We start from the raw sequence: 10,466 nt of genomic DNA, 5'->3' as shown, positions 1-10,466 counted from the left end.
CAATCGATTTGTATTGTAGAGTATGAAAAAGAAATCCAATGAGAACTTCAGACAATATGCCCAGAGATGGAGGGACATAGATGTACAAGTACATCCACCATTGAAGGAGATGAGACAATTGTGCTTTTTGTGAATACTTTAAAAGATCCTTTTTCTACTCACCCTATAGGGAATTCCTTCAAGAGCTTTGCTGACATAGTCACAGCTGGTGAGATAATTGAAATGGCAGTTAAGAGTGGGAAACTTGATAGTGGTGAATCTAGCAAGAAACCACTAATGAAAAAGAAAAAGAGTGAGGTAAATAACGTGAGGAAATACGAATCCAATAACATCACGGTGTCTCGACCTCAGGATACAATATCATCTATACAAAACCCTGCCAGGCAAGGGATAAGAGAGAGTATGAAAGAGAGAAGCCCCATTTTGATCCAATTCCTATGACCTACAAGGAATTGTTTCATATCTTGTATGATAAACATGTGGTGTCACCTTATCATATATCACCTATACAACCTCCATACACTAAATGGTACGATGCTAGCTTGCAATGTGAATATCATGCAGGAGCCCATAGACACTCTATTGAAAACTGCATGTCATTTAAGAAACTTGTTCAAAGTCTTAGAAACAGGAATGTCATAAATTTTGGTGACAATAAGCAGCCTAATGTGGCCAAAAATCCATTTCTAAATCACGCTGGTATGGGAATCAATGTTGTCAATTAAGAAAAAAAATTATATTGGAAGTCAGTGAGGTGGAATCACCCATGTGTTGGGTGTGGAGTCAAATGATCAATGTTGGTCTGTTAAAGCCTAGTTTTCCAGTTGAAAAATTCAATAGTGAAAATACATGTCATTACCACCAATGTGAAGGACACGTTATACAACAGTGTTCAAATTTCTGAGATTTGGTACAAAAGTTGATGGATGAAAAAGAAATAGAGTTTTTCAAGGAAGTACCAGAAGAAGAAGAAATGGATATTTGCGCCTCTGAGGGATCGTCTAGAGGGATCTACAATTCTGATTGTCCTTTAATTATTACACCAAGGATTCGCGTATCAGAGAAAATAACTCCAAAAGTGGTTATAATACCTCCATCTTCGTTCTGTATAAAGATGACAAACAAGTGCCATGTAAATATGGTTATAAGATGGATGATATAGTAAAAGAAAAGGATGAAGTATATGAGGTTGGATATTTTACTCGAAGCGGAAGATGTTATTCCAAAGAACCTAAGAAGCAAGCTACCGTTGTGACAAAGGGAAAAATGTTGACCTGCAGTTGAGAGAATATGAACATGTCATCAACGAGCCAGTAATTGAGAATGAATTTGTATAATTTCTAAAATTTCTCAAACATGGTGAATACAGTATTGTTGAACAGTTGCATAAGCTGTCTTCTTGTATATCAGTCTTGGCACTTTTATTAAGCTCTGAGGCACATCGGAATGCCTTATTGAAAGTGTTAAATCAAACTTTTGTACCAAAAGAATTATCGGCAAATAAGATGGATAGGTTGGTCGCAAACATACAGGCTGACAATTTCATTTCTTTTTCTGAAGATAAAATCCCCTCTGGGATGAATGGTATTCCTAAAGCCCTGTATTTCACGATTAAGTGCAAAGGACATATTCTATCTCGAGTGTTAGTTGATAATGGATCAACTTTAAATGTAATGCCATTAGTGACTTTGAAGAAACTACCAGTTGATAGCACACTCATGAGAAATAGTCATAGCATTGTTCGAGCTTTTGTTGGAACCAAAAGGGAAGTATTAGGAAAGATTGACATTCCTTTAACTATTGGCCCAACTACATATGAAGTGAAATTCCTTGTGATGAATATTATACCCACTTACAATTGCTTATTGGGGAGGCCTTGGATTCACCAGGCAGGGGCAGTTATATCTACACTTCAAAAAAAATTAAAATTTGTGATAGATGGAAGACTGATATGTCTTAATACTGAAGAATATATCATTGCTTCTGTCTCTACTGCTGCTCCATATATTGAATTAGATGAAAAAGCTATTGAATGCTCTTTTAGATCATTGGAGTTTGTTAATGCCATATTTTTGGCCAAAGGCCAAAGGATGCCCAAGTCTATAATTTCAAATTGTACTAAGATGGAGCTTAAATTAACCCTGGGGAAAGGAGCAAAAACTGGAAAAGGGCTAGGAAGTCACTTGCAAGGTCCAATTAATCCAGTTTTTCCCATCACTAAGAAAGATCGATTTGGTTTGGGATATCAGTCGACTATAAGGGACAAACAGAGAAGCATTAGGAAGAGCCAGGAAATGAGGAAGGCAAAGTTAGGTGGAGAAGATCTCAGCTGGGAACCAATGACTTTTCCTCTGTTGAGTAATACTTTTGTGTCTGGAGGACATATGTTCCAAGAATATCAGCAAAACGAAGGGCTAATAGTTGTGGATGCTTTGAAAGAGTTGAGTATCAATGTCATATCAAATGATGAATCTGAAGAAAAGAGAGCTATGGGCATTTACCCCGCACCACCATACTTTGAATTGAATAATTGGACTATGGAGGAATTACCTGTAGTTTTTAAGTCTTTTTCATAGTACTACACAAGAACTTCCTCTATTGTTTATACCCTGGGGCAATAGTTTATTTTGTGTAAAGGGTTAAACTATGTGTTTTTCTTTTTCAATAAAATATGCATTCCAATTAATTTCACATGGAAAATATTTTATATGCATTCTTATGATTATATTTATATATACTCTTATTCATTTTCCTTTCAGGAACTCACATATCAATAACATGGATATTGATGACACTGACACGAAATTTGATTTTTGAGCAGCCCATGTGTCAAGGGGAAGTTGAGGGTTGTGATAATGATGAGAGATTAGACTTACCTTTTGAGTTATTAAAAATGGTGGAAAAAGAGGATAAGCAAATTCTGCCTCATGAGGAACATACTGAGACCTTGAATTTGGGATCAGATGAGGATAATAAAAACGTGAAAATTGGTACTACTTTATCTGATAAAGCACGACAGAATTTGATTAATTTGCTTCAAGAATATAATGGTGTATTTGCTTGGTCATATTAAGACATGCCAGGTTTGGATACAGAGATGGTAGTACACAAGTTACCAATAAAGCCAGAATATAAGTCTGTTCAACAAAAGCTGAGAAGAATAAAACCTGAAATGCTGCTAAAAAATAAGGAAGAAGTAAAAAAGCAATTCGATGTCGGGTTTCTTAAAGTGGCCCAGTACCCGGAGTGGGTAGCAAATATTGTCCCTGTACCAAAGAAGGATGGTAAAGTTCGTATGTGTGTTGACTACCGAGATCTCAATAGAGCTAGTCTGAAGGATAATTTTCCTTTGCCACACATAGACATATTGGTGGATAATACTGCTAAAAATTCTTTGTTCTCATTCATGGATGGTTTCTCCGGTTACAATCAAATTAAAATGTACCCTGACGAAATGGAAAAAAACAACATTTGTTACCATATGGGGAACATTTTGCTATAAAGTAATGCCATTTAGGCTGAATAATGCAGGAGCAACATATCAAATGGCTATGGTAACGTTATTTCACGACATGATACATAAAGAAATAGAAGTTTATGTCGATGATATGATTGTGAAAGCCAAGTCAGAGGATGAACATATCAAGAATTTGAGAAAGCTTTTCCAAAGATTAAGGAAATACCAGTTGAAGCTTAACCCAAATAAGTGAACATTTGGGGTGACATCTGGAAAGCTTTTGGGGTTTTTCGTGAGCAAAAAAGGAATTGAAATAGATCCAGATAAAGTCAAAGCTATTCAATATTTTCCACCCCTACAAACACAAAAAGAGGTTTGAGGATTCTTGGGAAGATTGAATTATATAGCTCGATTCATCTCACAGTTAACTGAGAAATGTGATCCTATTTTTCGTCTCCTTCGCAAGAATAATTATGGGGCATGGAGTGAAGATTTTCAGGAAGCTTTTGAAGCAGTTAAGAGATATTTTTCAAATACCCCAATCTTAGTACCACCTATTCCAGGCAAACCCTTAATTCTCTATTTATCGGTTTGGAAAAATTCAATAGGGGTGTGTATTAGGACAACATGATCAAATTGAGAAAAAAAAGAGAGCAATTTACTATCTCAGCAAGAAGTTCATTGATTGTGAAACCAGATACTCGCTAATTGAAAAATTATATTGTGCTTTGGTATGGGCCACTCGAAGGTTTAGACAGTATATGTTATATCACACCATATGGCTTATATCCAAATTTGATCCTTTGAAGTATATGATGAATGTACCTACATTATCTGGAAGGTTATCTCGTTGACAGATCTTGCTGTCAGAATTTGATATTCAGTATGTAAATCAAAAAGCAGTAAAAGGAAGTGTTATAGCTGAATTTATTGCAAGTAGAGTTACTTAAGATTATGAGTCAATTAGTTTTGATTTCCCAGATAAAGATTTAATGGCAATCTCAGTGGAAGAATCAACTACATCCACTAATGAATATTGGAAGTTGAATTTTGATGGTGCTTCGAATGCTTTAGGGCATGAAATTGGGGCAATCTTGGTTTCACCAAATGGAGAACATTATCCTTTTATTAGCCGACTCAATTTTGATTGCACAAACAATATGGCTGAATATGAGGCATGTGTTCTGGGTCTTAAAGCTGCCATTGAACGTAAGATAAAAATGCTTAAGGTATATGGGGATTCAGCCCTAGTAATTTACCAAATCAAGGGGAATGAGAGACAAAAGATCCCAAGCTTGTAGAATATAGTAAAATGATTGTGGAACTTATCAAAAAATTTGAATAAGTAACATTCAATTACCTCCCTAGAGAAGATAACTAGATGGAAGATGTCTTGGCCACCTTGGCAGCTGCATTCAACGTAGATGAGCATTCGAGCATGATGCCTATTGAAATGCAGGCTTATAAGTACCCAACCCATTATTTTAACATTGAAGAAGAAGAAGATGAGAACCCCTGGTACTATGATATTTTGCAATACATCAGATATCAGAATTATCCTGAACAGGCAACCTAGAATGATAAAAGAACTATCAAGTCTTATTGAGATGCGTGGACACCAAAGAGGCCAAAATAATTCTCGAAGAGGTGCATGAAAGAGTATGTGGTACCCATGCCAATGGGCATACAATGGCTAGACAAATTATGAGATTTGGTTACTATTGGTCAGCTATGGAAATTGATTGTATCAATTATGGCCAAAAATGTCACAAGTGTCAAATTTATGGAGACATGATGCATACCCCTCCTCATCCATTCCACGTGATGACAGCTCCATGGCCATTTTCTACGTGGGGCATAGATGTTATTGGACAAATTTTTCCAAAAGCTTCAAATGGTCATCGCTTCATTTTGGTAGCAATAGACTATTTTACCAAATGGGTAGAAACATCTTCTTATGCAAATGTCACTCAGACCACAGTCTGTAAATTCTTGAAAAAGGAAATCATTTGTCGATATGGTCTACCAGAAAGGATTATTTCTGACAATGCTTTGAATTTAAACAACAAGATGATGAAATCGGTTTGTGAACAATTCAAAATAAAGCATCATAATTCCACTACCTATCGCCCAAATATGAATGGAGCAGTTGAGGCAGCTAATAAGAATATCAAGAGGCTTATAGAAAAGATGACTGAAACTTATAAGGATTGGCATGAGAAACTACCATTTGCTATGTTGGCTTATAGAACTTCAGTACGAACATCGACCGGTGTAACTCCGTTTTTGTTAGCTTATGGAATGGAAGCTGTCCTATATATTGAGGTAGAAATTCCTTCACTTCGAGTTTTATCAGAGGTAAAACTAAATGAAGCAGTATGGGTACAACCAGATATGACCAGTTAAATTTGATTGAAGAAAAGAGACTGAAAGCTATTTGTCATGGTCAGATGTACCAAAAGCGGATGATACGAGCACATGATATGAAAGTTCACCTCCGAGAATTTTACGAAGGAGATCTCGTACTTAGAAAGATCTTACCTATTCAAAAGGATTTCTGAGGAAAATGGATACCGAATTGGGAAGGACCTTATATTGTAAAGAAAGCCTTTTCTAGAGGAGCTCTAGTTCTCACTGAGATGGACGGGCCAGAATTACCTCACCCAGTGAATTCTGATGCGGTTAAAAGGTATTTTGCCTGATTAAAAAAATGAGGGTTTAAGATGAAAATCCGAAAAGGATATCTTGAAACCAAAGGAGGTCCCAAGTTGAAAACCTGTAAAGGGCGGCTTGAGTGTTATAATTCAAGATTCATGTTTGAAAAAAATCTTGGATTCTTCGTTAAGGATGCATAACATCTGGAGATTTGATAGTCAATAAGAGATTTTACATCCTTATAAAACATCATCCTTAGATAACCAGACGTCCTCATCACGAAGGAACCATGTTATCTCAAATATCTTTAAAGATGGCCAGACATTCACATCACGAAGGAACAATGTCATCCATTGATCATAACTCCTCATCACGAAGGAGCAACATAATCCTTAGATAACCAGACGTCCTCATCACGAAAGAATCGAGCTATCTCAAATATCTTAAAGATGGCCACGAAGGAACAATGTCATCCACCGATCAGAACTCCTCATCACGAAGAAACAACATCATCCTTAGATAACCAGATGTCCTCATCACGAAGGAATCGTGTTATCTCAAATATCTTTACAAATGGCCAGACGTCCTCATCATGAAGAAACAATGTCATCCACTGATCAGAACTCCTCATCACGAAGAAAAAGCATCATCATTAGATAACCAGATGTCCTCATCACGAAGGAAATGTGTTATCTCAAATATCTTTAAAGATGGCTATATGTCCTCATCACGAAGGAACAATGTCATCCATTGATCAAAATTCCTCATCATAAAGTAGCAGCATCATCCTTAGATAGCCAGGTGTCCTCATCACGAAGGAACCGGAAAAAAAATTAGCTGAACCTATTCCCATATGTAACGGGGTAAGGGGAGGTAGGGTAATAGGCTACCCCCAACACCAGGTTGAGAACAACTTCCGTGAAAGACCTCCGTTATGAATTGCCCTCAGTGGGACTCGATCCCACGACCACAAGGTTAAGAGCCTTGTGCTCTACCAACTGAGCTAGATGGGCAATTTCATCAAGAAGGAACCGAGTTATCTAAAATATCTTTAAACATGGCTAGACTTCCTCATCACGAAGGAACAATGTCATACACTAGTTTGATTTCACTTGAATAAAGCAGATCTCTCATCAAAGTATAAAATCAACTAGACGGAAATTCTTTGTCTTTTGTCTTTGCTCTATTCTTGTTAACACAAAAATTAACAAAGAGGGGCAGCTGTCGACAGTCATTTTAATCCCGTTATTATTTCTATATTATTATTGTATTATTACTATAAATATTATTAATAAATACTAAATTTTACTATAGTAGATATTTACAAATCATGACCCGAAGGCCTGTTTACAAGTTCAACCCGAGTCAGGCCCAAATAACCCGAAGGCCCAATAAGATCAGATCCGGTACAAAAAAACCCGATTCTTCAGCAGCCAACAAGCTCAGCCGTTGGATCTGGAGAGCTCCAACAGCCTAGAATGAATCCAGCAAAAATCCTAGGGTTCACCAACCCTAGGGAGACTTTGGTGCTGCCTCAAACTGCTCCGCCGCCTATATCCAACTGCCCCGCCGCCTACATCCAACTGCTCCGCTGCTATGTTCCCCAACTAAATTCTATCATGCCACCGAAGGCTCCAGAAGACGCAAAGAGGACTACACAAATCATCGAAGCTACGGTGAGTCACCATCGTAGATCTGGTGACTCACCGAATGGTTCAGCAGAATAGTGGCTCATTGAGGCCTATAAAAAGCCTTGAAATCCTACAAAGAAAGAGGGGGGAGCAAGGAGGAAGCAACCAACAAAGAAAGCTACGAACAACCAACAGTAGCCATTTAAAAGCAAGGAAACAAAAGGGATAAGAAACATACCTTTGTCGAAGCTCAAAAGTCGTCGGAAACCATTTTACCGAAGGTAAAATCTTAGATCTAGGCTGATTGAAAGACTTTTAGGAAAAAAAAGAGTGTGTTTTAGGAAAAAATGAGGGTAGTTTCGGGTTTAGGGTGTTTCGATCTACGATTTGGTGTATTTTTATTTTTTTCGGTTGTGAATAGTGATCGGAATAATAACCAGCAGTAGTGAATAGTGACTAGCGGTGGCCGGAATAGTGACCGACCGGTGGTCAGAGCTCTTTCCGGTGAGGGAATTTAGAGAGAAGAGAGAACTTCTCTCTCCTTAGAGAGAGAAACAAAATAGAAAAATAAAGAAGAATAACTTGAAATGGCCATTTAAGGTCTATTTATACCCAAATCAAAACTACGTCGTTTTGGGAAGGGAGTGTTTGTGTAATTTCATTATGAGAAAACCCTTTTCGTGGTCCCTTAAATTTGTAATAGTTTCAAATTGGTCACTAAAATCATGTTTTTGTGCCTTTTAATTTGGACTTCGCATTTTGTTTTATTTATATTTTAGTCTCTGCTAGTATTTATATATATTTAGGGTAAATATTGGATTTAATCCCTTAGATTTTAATAATTTATAATTTAATTCGAATATTATTTAGGGATAAATTACACTATTAATACCTATATTTTATTATATTTCGAATTATGGCTATTAATTTATATATTTTTGTAAATTAATCTTATTTTTTAATTTCTTTTATTTTGGTCACTATTTTATTTTATTTTATACTTTATTATTGCTCCTTTATTTTTTAATATTTTTAATTTAGTATTTTATTTTTAGCCCTATATTTTTAATAATTTTTATTTTAATTCCTTATAATTAATTATGATTAAATTATTATTAATACATATATTAAATGTTTTGTTTATTGATTACAGATGTTAGGTGATAAAAAATTATATTATATAAATATATTGATAATAAAATCAACATGGGAATAGTATGTTATTAAAACTATTCAACTACTCTTGACTTTTTAAATTATTAGTCACGCATGTAGTAATGTATTCAAAGATGATTTTGTTTAAAATATATATATTTACTTTATTAGAATATGTAGTAATGTATTCAACATGGGAATATATTGGTAATTATTAGTCATGTTTAATATATATATATATATATATATATATATATTTACTTTATTTAAATTAATTTTTAAAAAAAATTATCATATTCTTATTAATATTTATTTATTTTTTTATGTCAAATAAAAGAGTTGTCTTAAAGTAACTAGATGTCATTTTCTGATATTTTTAAATAAATAAATACCATATTCATAAAACACTACAAAATATAAATATTTACTTCAGTTTTATAAAAATCATTTTCTTTAGAATTATCTGATTGGATCTGAAATAATAAGATCATAAATTAAATTTATATTTGAATTCTTAGACTTTCACTAATAGAGACAATTTTATAATCAATGAGAACCAATTTTGGGCGTTGTGGGGGTGCTAATCATTCTCCAAACGTAATCGACCACGAATCCTTTTTTATTACTAAAAAGAATGATTTTTGGTTATACGCAGACCGATTTATCTTTTAACTGATTTTTTCTTAAAAACTCTCTTAAAAGGTGATTTTGAGGTATTCGACCTACCTAACTCAAAAAAGTCGATGACGACTCTAAAACATTTCCTTAAAAAACCATATATTTCATTCATATATTTTTCCGCCAAGGAAATTTGTGTCCGGGCGAAAACCGGTTACGACACTATGAATTTGAGATTGAAATGAGGAAAACGAAACGTTTCAGTCCAAATTCATGGGGTTTGAGATATTTTTTGGTGAAACAATCACTGATCCAAACTCAGAGGGTCGAGACAAACAAACCCATCCCATTTTGGGATCGAACGGCCACCGTCTACGATAGTTGACTGTGGCCAGAATGAAAATGTCGTGGTGGCCGACAGAGAGAAAATGGAGAAGAGAAAGAAAAAGGGTAAATTACATCATGAGTCATTAAACTTTACTCTATCTCATATTTTACTCACCAAAACGACGTTGTTTTAGAGTATATTTGAGTTTTTCAAAACGACATCGTTTTGATTCTTGTGTCATGTCATAACGCCGTTAAAAAGTTAATAACATAGTGAGCAAAATGATTCAATTTGTAAAGTTCAATACATAAATTAAAAACCCAAAAGTTTGGTGAGCAACATATGAGAGCGAATAAAGTAGAGTGAGGAACCGTGTAATTTATCTTTTTTAAATAAAAAAAGCCAATGTGATCTATGGACTCCTTTCCTCTCAATGTGACTCTTAAATTGAGAGAAAAAAATAACTTACCCTTTGACGAATGAAATTAAATGTTAATTGTCAAGGTGTTCATGTGATAGTTACATTTTTGATATGGTAATTTACGATGCTGACGTGATAGTCTATGATGGATGAATATATGACTAAAATTAGTATTATATTATGTTGTATTATTATTTCTAG

At 34.9% G+C, this 10,466-nt stretch overlaps 1 non-coding gene across 1 annotated transcript; it reads right to left on the bottom strand.

Moving 5' to 3' along the window:
- Nucleotides 1–7,052: 7,052 nt before the first annotated feature.
- On the bottom strand, nt 7,053–7,125 carry TRNAK-CUU. Its single transcript has one exon. It is a non-coding gene; the product is annotated as a tRNA-Lys (tRNA).
- Between the last annotated feature and the right edge of the window lie 3,341 nt (nt 7,126–10,466).

Source organism: Hibiscus syriacus, unplaced genomic scaffold (genome assembly GCF_006381635.1).
Source record: "Hibiscus syriacus cultivar Baekdansim isolate YM2019G1 unplaced genomic scaffold, ASM638163v2 tig00112383_pilon, whole genome shotgun sequence".
NCBI classification, from domain to species: domain Eukaryota; kingdom Viridiplantae; phylum Streptophyta; class Magnoliopsida; order Malvales; family Malvaceae; genus Hibiscus; species Hibiscus syriacus.
This window is presented reverse-complemented; position numbering and strand designations above follow the sequence as displayed.